The following is a 6,193-nucleotide window of genomic DNA, read 5'->3' as shown; positions in this document are numbered from 1 at the left end:
AGACAAAGGCTGTTCAGCAACATCTTGATGCTTTGGGTCCTTGGGTATTGTGAGGAGCATTCAGATTCAACTTGAGTGTCAGTCAACAAACTGTAGCACAAGCATGAAGAAACAGAGAAGAGACTGAGTGGGCAGTAGGTTGAACTTCTCTGTTAGCATACCCACCTCACCTCACCACTAGTTAAGATGCCTGGGCCTTAGAGCTGTTCTGTTCTTCAGCTCTCTGACATAACACAACCCTCCCTCTAATGAACCTGCCACAGTGGAGTCTCCCGTTACCACGGCACTGAGAGAGTTGCCATTGGAAATGCAGTCGTCTTGACACCTTCCGGGCCAGGTTTCCCTAGGTGAGAAATGCAGCCCGCTGTTAAAGGTCTGTGGGCGAGAGAGAGAAAAGAAAAGGAAAAAGAAAAGAGCTTGGACAGTTACGGTATGCGTTTATAATGCTGGATTCTCTCACTGTTGAAGACCTCTGACCAGCAACCAACTACACTGAACACTAGTGTAAAGTGTTGGTCTCGCTGAAGTAAAAGATCCTAGAAATGTTCAATACGCAGAAAAAGATTATTTCTCTCAAAGTTTGTGCACAAATTTGTTTACATCCCTGTTAGTGAGCATTTCTCCGTTGCCAAGATAATCCATCCACCTGACAAGTGTGGTATTTCAAGAAGCTGATTAAACAGCATGATCATTACACAGGTGTACCTTGTGCTGGGGACAATAAAAGGCCTCTAAAAATGTGCAGACAGAATTCAGCTGGGTTAATGCTTTAAATTTCTCAACGGTCACCATGTTGGCATTAAAAGTTCCAACACGATTCCATTGTTGTGAGACGCCAACCCTGTGTTTTCAAATCAGGTTGAGGTAACAAAGCTACTTTTAATTGATTTAAATTAAAGATTCACCCATTTGAAATATCTTATTTATGCATTTTTGAGCAATGTTCTGTCTTTCCTTCAATTGTCCAACTGAGTTTAGCTGAACAACAATATTGGGTCTCAACGTTTCTTCAACCAATCAATTTTTTCAGAACATTGATTACTTCTAGGAGGGAAGGAAGTATGCAGTATTCATGCTCAGCCCTGACCTGACCTACTGTGGTTCCATTGATAAGGGATTATGCAGTATTCTTGCACAGCCCTGACCTACTGCCGCCCCATTGATTCAGAATGTATAGTCCCTCTAGTGGTGTGACGTCTTACTACACCCAGGCTATGTTAGAGATATGTTAGAGATTTTGTTCAGTAAAATTGCATCCAAAGTAAGGATGGACCACATCTGAAGGGGAACAGAATTGAACCCAACACAGGATAATTTTGATCTGGATTAATTTTCATTTTGAAAAACTAGGCCCTTAGTGACCCTGTAAACACACAAGCTGCCCGCTTGAGCACAGAATAAGACCTTGTGCTGTTGTTCTCATTTGGTAAATCATTTGGCCATGTACATAATTTCTTAGGCCATAGACTAGGAAAACCTCAATGTTTTAATGCTAGAATCTGAACGGTCCTCTTTCAGCTACAAAATATGGTACAGAGAATTTGATTGATGGCTTGATTGAATACCAATGTTGGAATACCTATGTTACCCACACGGTGGTGGTGTTTGATCATGTATTTGATGTCATTTAAAACCCTTTCTGACCTTGACTTCATGAAAGAGAAACAAATACTGTATATTTGCGAAAATGAGAAGGATCCAGAAAAAAAAGAAGTTGATGAACATGAAAAGAATGGACTAAGAGGATAAATAAATTACTCTTTCTTACAACTCTTCGAGCAACATCTCTATTCTTGGAAAATCAGCATGGACTTTTTCCATAACTAGAAGGCCTGAATGGACTAAGAGGATAAATAAAGAGGAAGGATCAAATGTGATACTGTATCAGAGAATAAAAAATAAAAAAACCTTCAATCGTGATTGAACACAAGATTGGCTGACTTGAATCACAAGACAATGAACCATGACAAAAAGAATCACGCTGAAACCAATGTATTTCAAATTCCAATGGCTTTATTTTATGTATATAGATTTGTTTATATATATATATATATTTATAATAACTTTCACCTCAATTGCTTGATTATCATTTTTTTTTGTTCTGTTAAATTCAAAACAACAGGACATAAAGACCAAGGCATTCCACATGATCATATATTACAAAAGAGTAAAGAAAAATTCAGGGTGCGTGCACATCGTGCACACACGTACATAATACACCGGCTTTTCTTTTAGTATAAAGAATTGAAATATGGGAAACAACTGCATCCATTGAGACATAAACAAGCACACAGACAAAAAGAAAGAGGAGCGAGAGGGAGAGAGGAGGAGAGCGCTAGAAGGTCCAATGCAGCTGTTTTTATCTCAATAGCAAATCATTTCAGAGTAACAGTTAAGTACCTTACGGCGATTGTTTTCAATTGAAATGGTCAAAAAAATAAGTACAAATAGCTTCTTAGCAAAGAGCAATTTTGCTAGGAATGTCTGGGAGTGGTTTGAGTGAGGAGGGGAAAACTGAAAACTAGCTGTCCATTTGTCTATTAACTCATTTACTGGTGATATCACCAGGCAGGCCTAAACTCCATCCCACCAAAACAGCCTAAGATTTCAGGTGGTCTTTTCAACAGCTCTTACACTAAACAGTCATTATCATAATTTTCACAATTTCACAGTAGGGGAGACGGGTAAATTGAGCCATTTTTTAAATATTCAGCATCACTCTGTCAAGGAAATAGTATTCTTTCTAACAAAGATATCTACATGTATTTAAATACATGTATTTGTACTGTAAACATTACAGTTTTTAAAACATAGTTTGTCCCAAAAAAGTGGTCTCTTAGCACAATTTATCCAGGGTATGGGATAAGTTAAACCTCCTACAAGTATCTGTACTAAATTAAATATTATCCATACCTTTCTAAAACCATGCCTATCTTTTGTTTCCCAAATACAACTCAACACAATCACAAATCGCATTTTTGTCTTTTAGTCATTTTGAAGCATCTTTAAACAAAGGCTTTAATAACTCAGAAAAACGTTGTGCCTTTTTAAAACACTTCAATTTGCTCATCTTGCCCCAAGGCAAACACATTTGGACTATATTAGCCCACACAGCCACAAGGATGCACTTTCATGCTTGATTTAGGACCTCATATTGTAGCTTTTAGAGACTGATGTATAACACATCTTAAAATGATCTACTTTGGTTTAGATACAAGCATCATGAAACCTCTACACAAAAGGGTTTCCAAACGGTTTTGTCCCACGACCCCATTTTAAATATTTTAAATGAATCGCGACCCCACCATATAAAGACAATAATGTAATCAATTGACAATGTTAACTTTGTAATTGGGCTATGACAGTCCATTACAAATCAGTCTGAAAGTATTTTTGAAAGTATTTAATTCTGCTGGAAATATGGGTTGAAGTGACTAAAATGCATCAGAAAGGTATTGGGAAGTTCAGATCCTCAGGCAATACTTTTGTATGATCTTCTGTGTAGAAAATAATGTATTGTTGATGATTTTCTTTTTTCCAACAGCCTGACTTATTGCCTGGTCTTGTCCACTCTGTTCTATTGAGTCATTGTGGGTATTGTAGAGGGAAACAAAAATACTCTTTCTAAACCGTTAGAAAGAGACACACATTAGGAAGAAAACAGAAATGGCTCTGTTTCTTTACAACCACTTGTAGCGGCTACCGGAGGCTACGGACCTAATGTTTTGATTATTGTCAGAGTTTCTCTCGCGACCCCATTTTTAAAAGACTCCTAGTTTGGGAAACGCTGCTCTGACACAATTAATTCATTTGATTTGGCTAAAATCTGTTGTTAAAAAAAAAAAATCTAACTGGCTTACCACTTTTTCCATATGGTTTCTACCTTCAGACTCCACGAAATGACTTTCTTAAATATTTAGTCAAATTATACATTTATTTTATTTGTATGATTTCCTTAACACAAGGGTTGCTCAAATTACCCCATAGGCTCAACTTAACCCACTCCCCCCTATTATTTCAACCTCATAGTGTGGAAATATATATAAAACGCAAGAAAATCACGTTTGACTGCACTGGGCCTTTAAGAGAAGAACTGGGAAAATAACTAAACAACAGTATTATAATTGTAGAATATTGTTGCATAGTTTGAAGCAAACATGGGTGACATTTTAGAATGATAATGAATCTTATTTACAAAAGGGGGATATGGAGAGTACAGCGAATGTGTGTTGTTGTGTCTGTATGTTTGTCAGGTGAGACACACACTGAGGAAAAGTGCTGCTTAAAAGGGCCTCCAAGAACATTTACAGACCGTTACTGTACCCACAGAAAATGAGCTTCAATACAAACCCTCACACACATATTCACACATTCATTATTATGCGCACACACACACACAAACACACACACACACACAATTCAAGGAACCACAGCAACGTATGTAATGAACAATTTCAGCCAATTGAATTCCTCCCTTATCTTTGATGCTGCGGTTGTTTCTCCTGCGTCAATCAAAAACAACATGCCTGACTGTTTCAGTATCTCAGCGCTGTGGGAACATGACCATGAAGCCAAAACGCATTTCGCTTTAACGCCAAACCATGCCGAGTGCCTGTCAGAATTAGTCATGATTGCATTAACGTCAGCACAGGCCAGGGTGATGAAACAACGGCTCATCCAAAGTGCGAGAGAAATTAGCAAAACACATTTCAAAAGCTGTCAGTGTTAACACAGTTCAAGATAACAAAACAAGACAGCGCTCTTTGAAATGGTTGAACAATTATGTTCACACCAAGCCAACCAGAATGAGTGATGGAACGCGGTCACTCCAACATGCTCAGATCAACCAATCAGCCGCCTTCTCGGACAGGTCTCCTTGGGAACAGAAATATTCAGAATATCTCTCGGTCTATGGAACTGCCTGGTTTCAACAGCATAGCTATGAAGAGAGACACCAGTTGAAAGCGGTGTTCAAGACGAGGCACAGCTGTGATGGTCACAGTAGCTGGTGATGTAAACGACACAGACTCAGAGGAAGAACAGAGGAGAAGCTCTCCTTCTCTCTCTTATGTCTTACTCCTCTGGACCAGCAGCTCAAGCGGAATACCATTCATTTGTTACCGAGATCGAATTCTTCTCTGGTGCAAGTTGGCCACGTTTTTTTAACTAGACAAGAGACGTATTGCCTCAAACATCTCTGCTCTGCCCCATAGCCCTTGGTGACTGCACGCAGACACACACACATACGCAGACACACACACACACAGATCTGAGCCCTGGCAATCTAAGCGAGTCTGGGCAGATGGTGCAGGACTATTAACATGGAAAGCTGGGGCCCCAAGACACACAGAGACAAACACACAGGTCTCACCGACAGAGCAACAGCCTTTCTAGGAAAAAACAACTAGCGAAATATTGAAAAGGAGAAAGACAAACTGTGGTGGTCGATTTGTGTACGAGCCACAAAGCGTCAACTAAAAAGAAACTACCATAATGGATAGAACTGTTGAATAGACCAGTGAAGAATCTCAGTAATCTAGATGCTGCAGCTAGAAGAGAGGTTGACTGCTGTTTGGCACTGACAGATGAGCGCTGTCCTTGGATGGAGGGAGACGGAATGAGAGAGGAGAGTTGGAGAGTTGAGGGAGGGCAATGAGGAAATCGATTCATGTGATAGGTGTGAAATGAGTTGATGAGCAAATGCCTACCTTGGTAGTGAGTGATTCTCCGTGGCTGTGGCTGGATGATGGAATAAACAATGAACAGCGTGGTATCATAATGACTTCTCATTTGGTGGTGAAATAGATTCAGCATGGGGGTACTGATTTAGGAATGTTCTAAAATGCCAAATAAAACCTCAAAGTAATGACTCCTCTCATGGATAAATAAAACGAATATTAACTGCAAAACTATTATTGCGTTATGCATGATAAACAGCAGTGTTGTGTGTATGGCGTTTTTGTTGGTTATCACATCAGGCCTCTGTGGTGAGATGGGGTAAAGTAGGATGGTCGACTGCATGGCTGCTGTGAGACACACTGGGAATGAACAGACACAGGATACAGTCAAGAAGTACCTTAGCTAATAACCAAGTAGGAATCATTCAACACTAGTGATGAAGAACCCAACAGGGACTTGCTACCTGCAGATAAAACCCTTCAATTGAACAGATCTTTGTGCAACTGAATTTAAG

The sequence above is a fragment of the Oncorhynchus keta genome, chromosome 10, assembly GCF_023373465.1.
Source record: "Oncorhynchus keta strain PuntledgeMale-10-30-2019 chromosome 10, Oket_V2, whole genome shotgun sequence".
NCBI classification, from domain to species: Eukaryota; Metazoa; Chordata; class Actinopteri; order Salmoniformes; family Salmonidae; genus Oncorhynchus; species Oncorhynchus keta.
Note: the sequence above shows the minus strand (reverse complement) of the source record.